General features: G+C 42.1%; 1 protein-coding gene across 1 annotated transcript in view; it reads left to right on the top strand.

Annotated features, from left to right (window-relative positions):
- LOC132393550 (L-asparaginase 1-like) overlaps positions 1 to 15,163 on the top strand; it is a 116,375-nt gene extending 101,212 nt beyond the window's left edge. The window contains exon 14 of the transcript XR_009511934.1: positions 14,374 to 15,163. The gene's annotated coding sequence lies outside the window, so the exon portion shown is untranslated. The remainder of the gene's footprint in view (positions 1 to 14,373) is intronic.
- Positions 15,164 to 17,393: the final 2,230 nt, after the last annotated feature.

Below are 17,393 nucleotides of genomic sequence, written 5' to 3'. Positions count from 1 at the left end.
ATTGTGCCTGATGGTGGAATCCCACTGGAGATGGAAGAAGATACAGAAAGTGCTATGTTGGATAAATAGATTAGTGGGTGGTAGGCAAGAACAAGGGAAACCCTGTCCCTGCTATCAGTGTGTGTGTGGGTGTCGGGGGGGTGGTGCAGGGGTGTGGATATGGTAAAGGCAGAAATAGAGGAGATATGTGTGAAGGCTTCATCAAAATCAGTGTGGGGGGAGGGGGCGGGTGCCACATTTCCCAAAAGATGGAGGATATCTCAGATGTCCTGAAGTGGAAAGCCTCATCATGACTTGGGATCTCAGGAACTTGCAAGCCTGTCCACCTTGACAAGGTGATGGTCCGCATGTGTGCTGATGAAAGGCAATAAAGCAGTCTTTGCAGGGAGGCAGAGGGATGGGCAGCAGAGTTCCAGAACAGACAGTGGCGAGGTGTGGAGACCTCAGACTAAGTCAGGAATCAAAAGGCTGAGCATGCTGGAACTAAGGTTCTGAGCTGTGTATATTTCAAAGCTAGAAGTATCATAGGAAAGGCAAATGATCTCAGGGCAGGGGTCAACACATAGAATTATGATATTGTAACCATCAGTGAGACTTAATTTTAGGAGAGGCAGGACTGGCAGCTCAATATCACCAAGTTCTGTGGTTTTAGATGTGATACAGCAGGAAGGATTGAAGAGGATGGCAGTGTTACTAGTCAGGGAAAATGTCATGGCAGTGCTCAGTCAGGACAGACTAAAGAAATCATCTATTGAGACTTAATGGGTGGAACTGAGAAATAGAAAGATATGACTATATTAATGGGCTGTGTTATAGTCCACTGGGATTTAGAGGAACAAATTTGTGGAGAGATTGCAGATTGGCAAGAAACGTAAGATTGTGATAGAGTCATAGAAGAGTACAACACAGAAACAGGCCCTTCTGCCTATCAAGTTTGTGCCGAACCATTTAAACTGCTTATTCCCATTAATGTGCACCAGGAGTACAGCCCTCCATAGCCCTATCATCCATGTACCCATCCAAATTTCTGTTAAACATCGAAATAAAGCTACCATATCAATACCCCTCATAATTTTGTATACCTCAGTCAAATCTCCCCTCAATCTTATATATTCCAAGGTATAAAGTCCTAAGCTACTCAATTTTTCATTTTAACTCAGGCCTTCAGTCCTGGCAACATCCTTTCAAATTTCCTCTGTACTCTTTCAAACTTATTTACACCTTTCTTATAGATAGGTGAATAATAAAGCACTCAATACTCCAACTTAGGCAGTTTATACAAATAAATCATAAAATCCCATCTCCTGTGCTTAATACTTTGATTTATGAAGGCAAACGTACCAAAATGACCCTATCTACCTTCAATTATTTATGAACCTGTACTCCCAGATCCTTTTGATAAAAAGTGATTTGAATTTTCCAAAGGATTCCCATACTGTGAAAGGACTAGATAAGATAGAGCTTGTCAAATGTGCTCAGGGAAGTTTCTGTAATCAGTACATAGAAGTCCCAACAAGACAGTATGCGATACTTGAACTCTTATTAAGGAATGTTACAGGGCAGGTGACAGAGGTTGGAGAAGGCAAATATTTTGTATCTAGTGATCATAATAGCATTAGTTTCAAGGTAATTATAGAAAAGTATAAATCTGGTCCTCCGGCTACATTCTAAATTGGAGAAAAGCCAATTTTGATGGTGTCAGAAAGAATCTGCCAAGTGTGGATTGCGACAGGCTGTTTCCTGGAAAAAGTGTACTTGGTAAGCAGGAGGCATTCAAAAGTGAAATTTTGACAATACAGATCTTGTAAGTGTCTGTCATAATAAAAGGCAAGGATAACAGGTTTGGGGAACTTTGGATTTCAAGAAATATTGAGGCCCTAGTTATGAAATAAAGGAGGTGCTTCGCAGGTATAGGCAAGTAGGAACAAATGAGTTATTTGAGGAGTATAAGAAACGTAAGAGAATCCTTAAGACAGAAGTCAGGAAGGTTAAAAGAAGGCATGAAATTATTTAGTTTATTTATTTAAAAATAGGAGCAGGAGTAGGCCATCTGGCCCATCAAGCCTGCTTCACCATCCAATAAGGTCATGGCTGATCTGTCCGTGGATTCAACTCCACCTACCTGCCTTTTCCCCATAACTCTTAATTCCCCTACTATGCAAAAATCTATCCAGACTTGTTTTAAATATATTTACTGAGGTAGCCTACACTGCTTCATTAGGCAGAGAATTCCACAGATTCACCATTCTCTGGAAAAAGCGGTTCCTCCTCATCTCCATCCTAAATCTACTCACCTGAATCTTGAGGCATTGTCTCATAGTTCTAGTCTCACCTACCAGTGGAAACAACTTTCCTGCCTCTATCTTATCTATCCCTTTCATGATTTTATATGTTACGATAAGATCTCCTCTCATTCTTCTGAATCCAGCGAGTATAGTCCCAGGCGACTCAATCTCTCCTCATTATCTAACCCCATCAGCTCTGGAATCATCCTGGTGAACTCCTCTTAACTAGATCTCTTGCATTCAGGAGATAGGCAGAGAGTCTATAGAAATGAGGGAAAGCAGCAGCAAGGTCATGGAATCTTTGAAGATCACCGAGGAGGAGGTGTTTGCTGACTTGAAGTAAACTCGGGTGGACAAATCACCAGGGCCTGATAGGCTGTTTACTCAGACCATACGGGAGGCAAGTGCAGAAATTTCCGCAGCCCTAGCAGAGATGTTTAAATCATCTTTAGTGATAAGAGAAGCTCCAGATCATTGGAGAATAGCTAATGGTGTTCTGCTGTTTAAGAAAGGCTCTAAGAATAAAGCAGAAAATTATAGGCCTGTGAGCCTGACTTCAGTAGTGAGAAAGTTATAGGAAGGTGTTCTAAGGGAACTATTTGGATAGACAGGGACCGATTAGGGATAGTCAGCATGGCATTATGTGTAGCAGCTCATGCCAAACCAATCTTAAAGAATTTTTCAAGGAAGTTACCAGGAAAGATATACATAATATTGAAAGAGCACAGATAAAATTTACAAGAATCTTGCCAGGACTGGAGGACCTGAGTTATATGGAAAGATTGAATAGGTTTGAACTTTATTTCCTCAAACTTAGAAGATTGAGGGTGATTTGATACAAATTATGAGGGGTATAGGTAGGGTAAGTGCAAGCTAGCTTTTTCCACTAAGGTTGGGTGAGACTACAACCACAGGCCATAGGCTTAAGGGTGAAAGGTGAAACACTTAAGGGCATCAAGATAGGAAACTTCTTCACTCAGTGGGTGGAACGAGCTACCAGAGCAAGTGAAGGATGTAAGCTTGATTTCAACGTTTAAAAGAAGTTTGAGTGGGCACATTGGTGGGAGGATTATGGAGGGCTTTCATCTGGATGCAGGTTAACAGGGCTAGGCAGTTTAAATGGTACAGCCCATAATAGATGGGCTGAAGTGCCTGTTTCTGTGCTGTAGATTTTTTTTGACTCTATGACCCTAATCTTGAATTGTGAATCTTGAATTGTGGGTGGCAATGCCAACATTGTCAACAGTGTGGGGCCAAAGCAAGTCTATACTCTGATATGCAGCCCGCACTTGAAGTGAGATCATTGATAGAATCAAAGAAGCTGTGAAGAATTAAATGCAATGCAGCTCTCTTGATATCCTGACAAGTTAATCTGATTCGATTAGGGAAACAGAGAGCGTGTTTATGCTCTGGGAACTTGAAGCCTGCCACATGTTCAGGCTGGTGGTCATTGTGAAATCCTGCCGGGAATTTATAATGCCTTCGCCTAGATGCTGAAAAAACTTGGTGAAAAAGAAGAGGCTCTGATAACTGAATTGCATCACTTTGTTTATATTTTCAATGTTATGCAATGGGACATTGTTTTATTTAGGAGTAAGCTACAATAAAAATTACTTTCAGGTCACTTTGTGAAACATAGGGTATTCACAGGGTATTAACTGGTGTGAGTCAGGGGATTAGAACAGATTATAGAATCATACAACACAGAACCTGGCCCCAATCTGTCACAGACCACCTGTCCACGAGGCTCCCCATGTTAAACAATGTCATGTACAGACATTCTCATTAAGAGAATCCACCCTAACATCCCATTTATGTGGATCCCAGATCAACTTCTACAGCCACCTGGGGACTTACCAAGAGACCAGCTCTTAGGAGAACATCTTGCTCCATTTGAGTAACTGCACTGTATGACTACAGCACAGAACCAGGTCCTCTGGCGCAACTGGTTCAAGCAAACCAATATTACCATGCCATCCACATTAGGTTCATTTAAGATGTTGTGTAGGTAGAAGGAATTAAGTTAGTTAGGCATTTAATTACCAGTTCAGCACAACACCAAAGGAACTGTGTTGTTTTATGTTCTGTGGCAAGTCCTGCAGTGACCAGAAGACTGAAGCCAGTGACCTTTTCTGCTGACCTAACAGTTTGCTGTTGATTTTGTATATTGTGAGAGGATATTGCACCCTTTCAGACAGTAATGGCTGATGTGAGGATGTTCTCTGTGATGCCAGTGTGGAATTGCACCAATGTGTTCTGGGGAAGATGGGGTTTTACCAACTGCCACAAGAAGTACATCCTCTGTCAAGCCTTTTTGTTAATGAAGGAGATATGGTTTTCCCACATGGGGTCCTTTGAAATCTTGATTGCCCAGGAACATAAATGTTGAAAGGATGCTAACTGTAGAGATGTTGATAATGTGTGGAGATGGTCCATCTTCCGCAGAAAACTCTGTAGCGCCAGTCTGAACGGATACACTGAATACCCTCTAACATTACCAAGTGGAATAATGAAGTAGTGTTCAGCAGGCTAGGCAGCATCTAAGAAAAAAAAGTACAATCAACATTTCGGGCCGAAACCCTTCAGCAGGACTGGAGAGAAAAAAAAAGGCTGTGAAGTAGATTTAAAAGGTGGGGGGAGGGGAGAGAAAAACACAAGATGAAAGGTGAAACCTGGAGGAGGAGGGATGAAGTAAGGAGCTGGGAAGTTGATTGGTGAAAGAGACAGAAGGCCATGGAAGGAAGAAAAAGGGGAAGGAGCACCAGAGGGAGGCGATGGGTGGGCAAGGGATGGGAAATGGTGAAGGGGGGGGGGCTGAAATGTCAACTCTACTCTTTTCCATAGACGCTGCCTGGCCTGCTGAGTTCCTCCAAGCATTTTGTGTGTGTTGCTTGATTTCCAGCATCTGCAGGTTTTCTCTTGTTAATGAGTTAGTATCCATGGGTTCATGGAGCATTCAGAAATCTAATGATGGGGAGGAAGCAGCTGACCCTAAAACGTTGAGTGTGGGCCTTCAGGCTCGGTACCTCTTCTCTGATGGTGGTGATGAAAAGAGGGCGGGTCCAGGGTCTTTAGTGGTGGATGCTGCTTTCTTGAGACACAGCATGTCTCAATGATGTCCTCAAAGTGGGGGGAGATTGTGCCCATGAAGGAGGAGGCTGAGTCTGCAAACCTCTTGTGATCTTGTGTATTGGAGCCTCCATGTAAAGCAGTGATGCAGCCTATCAGAAAGCTCTCTAATGTACAGTACATGCATAAGTTTTAGGCACATGTAGTTCTATATTTACTTATAATGTACTGCATTGAACTGTTAACAGATTTCCTGACATATGCCAATGATATAAAGCATGATTCTGATTCTGATATTTAGTATATAGCTAGGATGCCTAAACATGTTGCACAGTACTGTATTTGTCAATGTGGAGCAGAGAATGGCTCTCTAAATCTGACTGGAGCAAAGGATGTTCAGAAGGGCAAGGGTGGAGCACCATGGGAGGGGTGTGGGACAGGTAGCAGAGAAGGAGAGCTGGGGTGAGGGTCAATACAAGTACAGACACACCCAGCCCTGAGACCCCAGGCGAGGTCTTTTGATTCCAAACAATTGGTTTATTGCTCATTACATAATTTCTTGATGCAGGCTCTAACTTCATTCAGCACTCCTGCAATGTGGTAAAGAGAGCAGAGGTTTACATGGATGGTTGGATGTGTCTGCTGCACTTCCTGTTGTGATCAGATTTATCATCAGAATTTAACTCTTGGAGCACATGAAACTTGCCGAAGGGTTAAAAGGCTCAGTTTCTTTAAATTGACCATGAAGAGCATTCTAACTGGTTGCATCACCATCTAATATGGTGATGCCACTGCACGGGATTGGAAAAACCTGCCAAAAGTTGTAAACTCAACTGGCTCCAATATGTGCTCTAGCCTCTCCAGCATTGAGGACAACTTCAAAGGGTGATGCCTCAGTAAAGCAACATCCAACACTAAGGACTCCCATCACCCAGGACATGGCCTCTTCTCCTTGCTACTATCAGGTACAGGAGCCTGAAGACAAACACTCAACAGTTCAGGAATAGCTTCTTCCCATCACCCATCAGATTTATGAATGGACAGTGGACCCATGTCACACTGATTTTTCATACCTCACTATTTTTCTCCTCTTTTTGTACCACATATTTATTTTTATATATACTTCTTACTGTAATTTATAGTTTTTATTGCTATGTATTACTGCCGTAAAACAACAAAATTCATGACATATGTTGGTGATAATAAACCTGGTTCTGAACCAATGAAATATCTTTGGAAATTGCTAAATTGAATTGGTGAGTTGGTTTGGTATTACTGTGTGTCAAGGTACAGTGAAAAACGCGTCCTGCAGACTGTTCAGTCAGACCAATTCATAACATCAGTGCATTGAGGGAGTACAAGGGAGAACAGTTACACAATACAGAATGAAGTGTTACAGTCCCAGAGAAGGTACAGTGCAGGTGGACAATAAGGGGCAAAACTATAATGAGGTAGATTGTGAGGTCAAGAATCCATCTTATCGGAATAGGGAACCATTGAATTGTCTTATATGAGCTAGTTAGAAACTATCATTGGACATCTGGATTGCTGCCTGTGCCACACACCAGTGAGGGTAGAAGCACGATGATTTGGCAGATTGATGTGTGGCTAAGAAGCTGGTGCTGGGGGCAGGGTTTCAGGCTCTTGGATCATTGGGATCTCTTCTGGGGGAGGTATGACCTGTTCAAAAATGACCGGTTGCACCTGAACCCATGGGGACCAATATTCTTGTGGGCAGGTTTGTTAGAGCTGTTGGGGAGGGTTTAAACTGATTTTGCAGGGGGTTAGGAACCGGAGTGATGGGACTCAGGATAGGATGGATGGTAAAAAAGCAAGGATAGTGTGCAGTCAGACCGTCAGGAAAGGCAGGCAGATGATAGGACATAATTATAGCCAGCAGGGTGAGCGTCAGTGCATTAGTGATTTTATTTTGTGTGCGCCATATTCTGCCAGAGCCTCAGCGACCACTTTTTTTCTCAAGTGGTTGTCTTGGAGGAAAAATTCAGTGAGTGGTCCCCCGCATGCTTCTCACAGCACAGTGTTTTTTTTTCATGAGGTCTAAGTTGCGAGCTTGACACTCAAGCCGGCATGAATGGGAAGCGTGTCCGGGAGCGGCCCAACTGGATTCAAACTTGGGAACCTTTGCTCTGTAGGCCGGCACTGATGTCACTGCGCCACCAGCCAGTCATACAGAATCAAAAAGAGTAGCAAATACAGACCTCAAAGTGTTATATCTCAATGCACGGAGTATAGGAAATAAGGTGGGTAATCTTGTTGCACTATTCAAGAATCGTGGCTGAAGGATGGTTGTAGTTGGGAGCTACATGTCTAAGGTTGCATGTTGTATCAGAGGGATAGGAAGGTAGGCAGAGGAGGTGGCAGGCTCTGCTGGTAAAGAGTCAGCAGAAAGATGTCACATAGGATCGGAAGATGTTGAACCCTTGTGGGTTGAGTTAAGAAACTGCAAGGACCCTAATGACAGTTATATACAGGCCTCCCAACATTAGTTGGGATGTGGACCACAAAAGGTTACAAAAGGAAGTAGAAAAGGCATGTCCAAAGGGCAATGTAATGATAGTAATGGAAGATTTCAACATGCAAGTCAATTGGGAAAATCAGGTTGGAAATGGATTTCAAAAGAGTGAGTTTGTTGAATGCCTGTGAGATGGCTTTTTAGAGCAGTTTGTTGTCGAGCTTACCAGGGGATCAGTTATACTGGACTGGGTGTTATGCCATGAGCCGGAGGAGATTAGGAAGCTTAAAGTAAAAGAGTTCATAGAAGGCAGTGATTACGATATGATTGAGTTCAACTTGGAATTTGATAGGGAGAAAGTGAAGTCTGACGTAGCAGAGTTTCAGTGGAGTAGAGGAAATTAGACTGGTATGAGAGAGGAGATGGCCAAAGTAAACTGGGAGGAGATGCTGGCAGTGATGACAGCACAGAAGCAATGGCATGAGTTTCTGGGAAAAATGAGGAAAGAGTAGGATAGATGTAGTCCAAAAATGAAGAAATACTCAAATGGCAAATTATTACAACATGGCTGATAAGGGAAGTCAAAGCTAATGTAAAAACAAAAAAGAGGGCATACAACAAAGCAAAAAATAGTGGGAAAGCAGAGGATTGGGAAGCTTTTAGAACCCTACAGAGAGCAACTAAAAGAATCATTCAGAGGGAAAAGATAAAATATGAAAACAATGTAGCAAGCGATATCAAACTGGGTAGTAAAAGCTTTTTCAAGGATGTAAAAAATAAAAGACAGATGAGCGTGGAGATAGGACTATTAGAAAATGAGGCCAGAGAAATAATAAAAGTGGCCAAGGTTTGGCAAATAAACTAAGTGAGTATTTTGCATTAATCTTCACTGTGGAAGACACTAGCAGTGTGCCAGATGTTGAAGGGTGTGAGGGAAGAGAAGTGATTACATTTACTATTACAAAGGAGAAGGTGCTCAAAGAGCTAAAAGACCTAAAGGTACATAAGTCACAAGGATGAGATGAACTGCACCCTAGGATTCTGAAAGAGGTATTGGTAGAAATTGTGGAGGCAGCAGTAATGATCTTTCAAAATTCATTGGACTCTGGCATGGTGCCAGAGGACTGGAAAATTAAAAATGTCATTCCAGTATTTAAGAAAGGAGAAAGGCAGCAGAAAGGAAATTATAGACCAGTTAGCCTGAAGATGTTGGAGTGAATTGATAAGGATGAGCTTATGGGGTACTTGGTGACTCAGGACAAGATAGGACAAAGTCAGCATGGTTTCCTTAAGGGAAAATCTTGCCTAGCAGATATATTGAAATTCTTTGAGGAATTTACACATAGGATAGATTAAGGGGATGCAGTGGATGTTGTATATTTGGACTTTCAGAAAGCCTTTGACGAGGTGCCACACATGAGGCTGTTTACCAAGATAAGAGTCCATGGTATTACAGGAGAGGTACTGGCATGATTAGAGCACTGGCTGATATATTGGAGGCAGCAAATGGGAATAAAAGGATCTTTTTCTGCCAGTGACTAATGGTTTTCTGTAGGGGTCAATCTTGTGCCTACTTCTTTTTATGCAGGGTATCAATGATTTAGATAACGAAATAGGTGGCTTTGTTGCCAAGTTTGCAGATGAAACAAAAATTGGTGGAGAAGCAGGTAGTGCTGAGGAAACAGGCTGCAGGACTTAGATAGATTAGGAGAATGGGCAAGAGATTGGCAAATGAAATACAATGTTGGAAAATGCATATCCGTGGACTTTGGTAGTAGAAATAAATGTGCAGACTGTTTTCTAAATGGGGAGAAATTCCAAAAATTTGAGTTGCAAAGGGACTTGGGACCCTGTGTGCAGAACACCCATAAGGTTAATTTGCAGGTAGAGTCAGTGGTGAGGGAAGCAAATACAATGTCAGCATTCATTTCAAGAGGTCTAGAATACAAAAGCAGGGATGTGATGTTAACATTTTATAAGGCACTGGTGAGGCCTCACCTTGAGTATTGTGAACAGTTTTGGGATACTCATCTAGGAAAAGATCTGCTGGCATTGGAGAGGGTTCAGAGGAGGTTCACAAGGATGATGCTGGGAATGAAAGGGTTATCATATGAGGAAAGTTTGATGGCTCTGGTCTGTACTCACTGGAATTTAGAGTGATGAGGGGGGAATCTCATTGAAGCCTTTCAAATGGTTAAATGCTTATGTTACGAATGAGAAGCAAACCTGAAGGGCAGAAGGGTACAGAATCGCCAATGCCTGCCCCCCCCCCCCCACCCTTTTTGAGAATCGCAACATCGTTATTATTTCGGGTCTGATACCCAGGAAATGAGAGAGATACATAGCATGTCAGGAAATGAGAGAGATACACACACACAGAATACACAACAAGGTGGAATGTCTCCTAACAGAAGCGGAACGGAACCACTGGTTACTGCTACTGTGTCTTGGAGAAGGAATTGTGTACTGAGTACTGTACTATTCATTGAAACCCCTCAGGGACGACCAGAGTGGTCTGGTTGAGGGATTGCATCATCCCAACCTGATTGACATCCGAGACCCTGTGAGTGAGGATAAAAGTAGGGTCTGGGGAAACACCCCTCAGACGCACCAGGAGAAACGCTAGAAATCCAGTGACAGCGTTTTATAGCGAAAGCCGGTGAGAGCTCGTGTGCGTCCTCCCTTGCCTGGGTGGTGGATTCATCATGGAAGAACAGTTTAGGTAAAGGAGAGGCCATACTTGAACGTCCACAACAATGAGACACCGACGGATCGAAATCATAAAGGAAGGTTGGCAAAAACAATAGCAGTAACTGTTCCCATTCTTCTATCTTTCTCTCTCTCCAACAATTGCAACACAGCGACAAACAAACACTGGAGCCTATGTGAACTGAAACGAACTTTATATTTCCATCAGACAATTCATTATCCCCTAGACAACGATAGAGCTTATTTCTTATTGATGATTATTATACCCGCACTTTCACGTTTCGTATTGATGACGTATATTATCTGTATATTTGCATTGATATTATTTTTGTGTATTTTTACTAATAAATACTGTTAAAAATAGTATCATCAGACTTCAACGGCTCCTCCTATCTTTGCTGGTAAGACACTCAGTTACGGGGTTCATAACAACTTGGGACCTCGTCTTGGGATTTGATACCAAATTGAAGGGCCAGTGAATCGGGCTTTTAAGTCCAAACTTGGATCTGGTTGCGTGGATAGCCAGATGGGAACCAGCAAAGATGGACGTAGACGAATTTACACAAAACCCGACTTTGAAGGCGCTAGAGGGGGCCACAAAGTTGGACTTGGTAAATATTGCGAAAGGACTAAATCTCGCAGAGATGAGGTCATCAATGAAAAAGTGGGAGAGGCAGAGGGCCATAACTCAGTATTATATTGAGAAGAATGTGTTTTCAGCTGAGGTATTGGAAAATATCCCTGAAAAGGTACCAGTTATTGGGACGGCTCAGTTAGAGTTGGAAAACTTAAGTTTGGAACATGAAATTAAGTTAAAACAGCTGGAAGCAGCTGAAAAGGAGAAGGAAAGAGCTGAAAAGCAGAGAGAGTATGAGGAGAAGGAGAAACAGAGGCAACATGAGCGGGACATGGAGAAGTTAAGGCAAGAGCGAAGAGCTCAAGGGTCAGACCGAGAGGAGCGGTTTAACGTTAGTCGGGAGTTTAGGTTAGTACCTCTGTTCAAGGAGGCGGATGTTGATAGTTATTTCTTGCATTTTGAAAAGGTGGCAGTGAATCAGAAGTGGCCCAGAGATCAGTGGGTGACATTGTTACAAAGCGTGTTAAAAGGGAAGGCACAACAGGCATATGTGGCGTTGTCTGTGGAGGAGGAGGAGTATGAGGATTACGAGGAAGTAAAACAGGCCATTCTTCAGGCCTACGAATTGGTATCTGAGACCTATAGACAAAAGTTCAGAAATTTAAAGAAAGTGTGGAGTCAGACATATGCAGAGTTTGCCTATGAGAAGGGTGTGCTCTTGGATCGTTGGAGTGCGGCAGAAAGGGTGGAAGAGGATTTTCGGCATTTCAGGGAGTTGATTCTGATTGAGGAATTTAAAGGTTGTGTTTCGGATGATATCCAGATGTATTTGAATGAGAAGCCGAATAAGTCCATATCCGAATTTGCCAGGTTCGCAGATGAATATGTCCTAACCCACAAGACAAAGTTTTCCTCGAATAAGAGTTACCAGAAAGACTGTAGGAATGGTAGAGAAAGCCCGCCGGCTGAGGTAGAAATTCAGCTGGGAGCTAGTGGTAAAAATAAGGAGGAAGAAAGGTAAGATGGCAGGAGGGTTCCTGGCTTGACCTGTTTTAATTGTGGAAAGGTGGGTCATATTGCATCTAAGTGCTTTGCTCCGAGGAAGGAAACAGGAAAAGGGAAAGCAGCAGTCCCTACAGGGTGTATTGTGTTGATCAGTAAATCAACAAGAAAGCCCTAGGTAGATTGAATACAAGAGGGGCGTGAGAAATTTATTTCAGAAGGGACCGTGTCTGTGAAAGAGGGAGAAACACCAGTTCCATTGCAGATCTGGAGAGATACTGGAGCTGAGCAGTCATTGATTCTCAGTAAGGTACTAAATTTTGGTTCTGAGACGGGAGAGGTAGCTTTGAGAGTCATAGGAAAAGGGACAGAAGCTGTGCCTTTGCGTAGGATCATTATAAATTGTGAGCTGGTATCTGGACCAGTTGAAATAGGGGTGCGATCAGAATTTCCGAGAACTGACGTGGACGTCCTTCTGGGTAACGATTTAGCTGGTGGTGAGGTTTGGTCAGTAATGAAGCTGACGAGCCAGCCTGTAAGTGTTGAGGACCCGCCCCTAGATTCCAAGATCTATCCCGCATATGCAATCACTCACAGTATGTCAAGAAAGGCAGCTGAGAAAGGGACCAGTTTAACTGAGTCCTGTGTGGATTTGGCTGAGACATTTTTACCGACCCTGTACCAAGAGGGGTTGGGGGATGGTAAAACGGAGAGCAGGGAGGTGAAAGAGAGTAAAGGAGAGGAGATAAACCTACCCTTAGCCAGGAGAAAATTTATAGAGGCACGGAGTAAAAATGAGAAACAGATAAGGCTGTTAGGAGGTCCAGGGTTGGACATGGATGATCTGTCTTGCTTGACAGAACTACTTGAAGAAGTTGAAAATTCTAAATGTGTTCCTGATAATGAAATGAGGGCAGTCCTAGATGAAAAGGATGCTGTTATGTTGAAGAAGTCTGCTGGGATAGCAGATGAGGTTGTTTCAGCCCGTAGGGTCGAGTTTACTTCGGAAGGGAGTTGCCCAGAGAGTAACTGGGATGATCAGGGGAACTTAGAATTTGAAAAGGGGATGGGTATTGAAAGCCTGGAAGAGGCAGAAGTCCCGTTTGAGTGTGTTCAAGATGTGGATGCACGTGGTACTGAACCTAGTAATGAAATTCAGGAAAAGTCTGAGGTATCTGATTCAGTTAAAAAGGAATGCAGTCCTTGTGGGTCAGATGGACTTGGTTCAGTGAAGAAAGGGTTAACCTTGGTACTAGTGGGAAGTGAGAATTCCCAGTTGTTTGTGTTCGAAGGTGTGTTAAAAGTTAGTGAGGAGATAAAAGGTGGTGATGTGGATATTATTATTGAAGGGAGAGGGAAGAGTGTAGTTCCTAAAGTGAATGAAGAAAATTTAAAGTCTGGATTGGAGTCAGAAGCAGTAACCAGGCTGAATGAACAATGGCTTGTTACCAAGATGCCTGCGAATCAATTACAGGTTGATTTGGAATGTAAAGGTGCTAATGTTATTCAAGGGTGTGCTGTGAAGAGGCAGAATTTGAAATGTTGTTTGGACAAAGAGGGACCGATTGCAGATATTAAACTGAAAACTAATAGAATGAAGGGTCCTGAAGGTAAAACTAATGACTTGCTTAAAAATAAAGAATTGTGTGGAAGTTCAGAAGATGGGCTAAGTTTGGAAAACATTGTTGATAAAATAACTCCTATGAAAGGAGCATGCGAAAGCTTATTTCACACTGGTAAGCAAGCTGACCATGTGGGAGCTAAGTGGAAAACAGGCGAAGGTAAAAAAAAATGCCACTTTAAATAGCAGGATCTGGTTTTAAGGGATTTCGACAAAGCATGTAAGTAATAAAGTCAACACCATGGAAGATTGACTGTTAAGTTTAAAAGTAAAATAAAGATTAGTATTTGCATAAACTTTTGTAATGTACTACAGAATAATCACACATGTATTGGTTAACCTTTTGTAACATATACGTAAGCTAAGATCACAACTCTTCTGTTTTGTTTTGCTGAAGAAAAGGATTAAAAAGTGAATGGGTATTGAATTGGAGTCTGATGTTACAGGAATTTTATTAGGTACAAGATATTAAGATATTAAAGGAAGTGACAATGTAATCGCTAAATGTTTAAATGCTGAATTGAATGTATAACTGTATTACTCTGTAGTGAAAAAAAACTCTTTTGTATTGTGTTAGATTCTGAAATTCTGCAAGACTCTGTAGTAGTTAATTTTTCCCTGTGGTAAAAATCCTTAGAAGGATGGGGGTGTTACGAATGAGGAGCAAACCTGATGAGCAGAAGGATACAGAAACGCCAATGCCCACCTCACCCCCTTTTTGAGAATCGCAAGATGGTTATTATTTTGGGTCTGATACCTAGGAAATGAGAGAGATACACAGCATGTCAGGAAATGGGAGAGAGACACACACACAGAATACACAACAAGGTGGAATGTCTCCTAACAGAAGTGGAACGGAACCACTGATTACTGCTATTGTCTCTTGGAGAAGGAATTGTGTAGTGAGTACTGTACTATTCATTGAAACCCCTCAGGGACAACCAGAGTGGTCTGGTTGAGGGATTGCATCATCCCAACCTGATTGACATCTGAGACCCCGTGAGTGAGGATAAAAGTAGGGTCTGGGGAAACACCCCTCAGATGCACCAGGAGATCCAGTGACAGCATTTTATAGCGAAAGCCGGTGAAAGCTCGTGTGATTCTTCCCTTGCCTGGGTGGCGGGCTCATCACGGAAGAACGGTTTAACTAAAGGAGAGGTCAATACTTGAACGGCCACAACAATGAGACACCGACGGATCGAAATCATAAAGGAAGGTTGGCAAAAACAATAGCAGTAACTGTTCCCATTCTTCTATCTCTCTCTCTCTCTCTCCAACAATTGCAACACAACGACAAACAAACACTGGAGCCTGTGTGAACTGAAACAAACTTTATACTTCCATTGGACAGTTCATTGTCCCCTAGACAACGATAGAGCTTATTTCTTATTGATGATTATTATACCCGCACTTCTAGGTTTAGTATTGACGACATATATTATCTGTATATTTGCATTGATATTATTATTGTGTATTTTTAATAATAAATACTGTTAAAATAGTATCATCAGACTCCAACGGACGCCTCTATCTTTGCTGGTAAGACACCCAGTTACGGGGTTCGTAACACCTAGAATGAGTAGATGTGGAAAGGATGTTTCCCATGGTGGGGCAGTCTAGGACAGGAGAGCACAGCATCAGGATAGAGGGGAGTCCATTTCAAACAGAGATGAGGAGAAATTTCTTTAGCCAGTGGGTGGTGAATTTGTGGAATTTATTACCACAGCCAGCTATTCAGGCCAGGTCATCGCGTGTATTTAAGTCAGAGCTTGATAGGTTCTTGGTTGGACACAACATCAAGGTTACAGGGAGAAGCCCGGGGAGTGGGGCTTAGGAGGGGTGAAAAGCTTGCTATGCCTGAATGGCAGAGCAGAGTTGATAGCCTAATTCTGCTCCTATGTCTTATGGTCTTATGGATATCAAACTTTTCAGAATTGGACAATTCATATTGCCTTGGTAGGGTATCATAGTGGTGCAACAAAAGATAAAGTTTCATCAGATTGTAGATTATAAAATAAGGAGCATTCAGGACAATCTTTGGCAATTTGTAAGGTAATTACTAATTGGTTTATTGTCACATATACTACAATAAGCTAAAAAACATACAGATCATTCCATACATGAGTACATCAACAGCAATCATCAAGCAACCATCTGCTCAAATTCCTTTCACATCCTCCCTTAATTTGACCTCCCTATACAAAGCTTTGTATTTCCTGTCACCCACAACAGAGTTAATCTGACAACAGGCAGCATGTATGGGAAGAAACCAGAGCACTTGAGGGGCACACGTATAGTCCAAAGAACATAAAGATAAGGATTAGCTTTATTTGTCACATGTACATCCAAATAGATGGATAGGATCAGCAACTTTCAATTCCTCAGTGTTATCTTTTCGGACGATCTGTCCTAGGTCCAGTGCCATTATGATGGAAGCACGGCAGCATCTCTACTTCCTTAGATGTTAGTGAAGGTTCAGCAAGACATCTAAAACTTTGACAAAGTTCTGACTGGTTGCATCATGGACTAGTATGGAAACACCAATGCCCTTGAAGAGGAAATGCTACAAAAAGTAGTGAATACAGGCTAATCCATCATCGGTAAATCCCTTCCTACCATTAAGCTCATCTACATGCTCACAAGAAAGTAGCATCCATTGTCAGGTACCCTTAACATCCTGACCTTGGCTTTTTCTCACTGCTGCCATCAGAAAGGAGATACAGGAGTCTCAAGACCCACACCATCAGATTTAGAAACAGTATTATCCCTTAACCATCAGGCCCTTAAACTAGAGGGGATAACTTCACTCAACTTCAACTCGCCCCATCACTGAACTGGTCCCGTAACCTATCGACTCATCTTCATAGACTATTCACCTCATGTTCTCGGTATTTATTGTGCATTTATGTATTTATTTATTATCAACATTATCATTTTCTGTCTTTTTGTTTTTGCACAATGATTGTCCTTTTGGGTATGGGCTTTCAATGATTCTAATGTGTTTCTAGTATTTACTATGAATACTTGCAAGAAAATTAATCTCAAGTTTGTAATATATGTACTCTGATAATAAATTTAATTTGACTTTTGAACTTACTTTTAACTTTAAAGCACCAAAGCATACAGTGATATATATTGTCTATGTCTCAGGCACACCTCCTGAGATGTGCTGGGAGCAGCCTGCAAATGTTGCCATGGTTCCAGTATCAACATGCCCACAACTCACTAACTAATTTGTAAGACTTGAATGTGGGAGAAAACCGGAGGACCTGGATGAAAACCATGAGATCATGAGGAGAACGCGCAGTCTCCTTACAGACAGCAGCAGGAGTTGAACCCCATCACTGATTCCCACTGTTGTACAGCAATTGTGTTAACAGCCCCACTACTGAGCCTTCCCCTTTCGGTCATATGTGCTCTATAAGAGACCATAAGGTATAGGAGCAGAATGAGGCCATTTGGCCCATCACATTTCATCATACCCATGACTATTAGGCTTTGATGTTAAAATTTAGCATTAATTTATCAAATTTAAGTTCATGTTTATTCTCATTCTACTGCCAAACGAAACAACGTTCTTCCAGACCAAGGTGCACAACACAGTACATACAGCTCACAAACACAGCACATAAAGTAATATTACTGCAAATAAAGTAA

Source organism: Hypanus sabinus, chromosome 4 (assembly GCF_030144855.1).
Source record: "Hypanus sabinus isolate sHypSab1 chromosome 4, sHypSab1.hap1, whole genome shotgun sequence".
Taxonomy (NCBI): domain Eukaryota; kingdom Metazoa; phylum Chordata; class Chondrichthyes; order Myliobatiformes; family Dasyatidae; genus Hypanus; species Hypanus sabinus.
The sequence above is the reverse complement of the archived record's forward strand: the minus strand, read 5'-3'. Positions and strand labels throughout refer to the sequence as shown.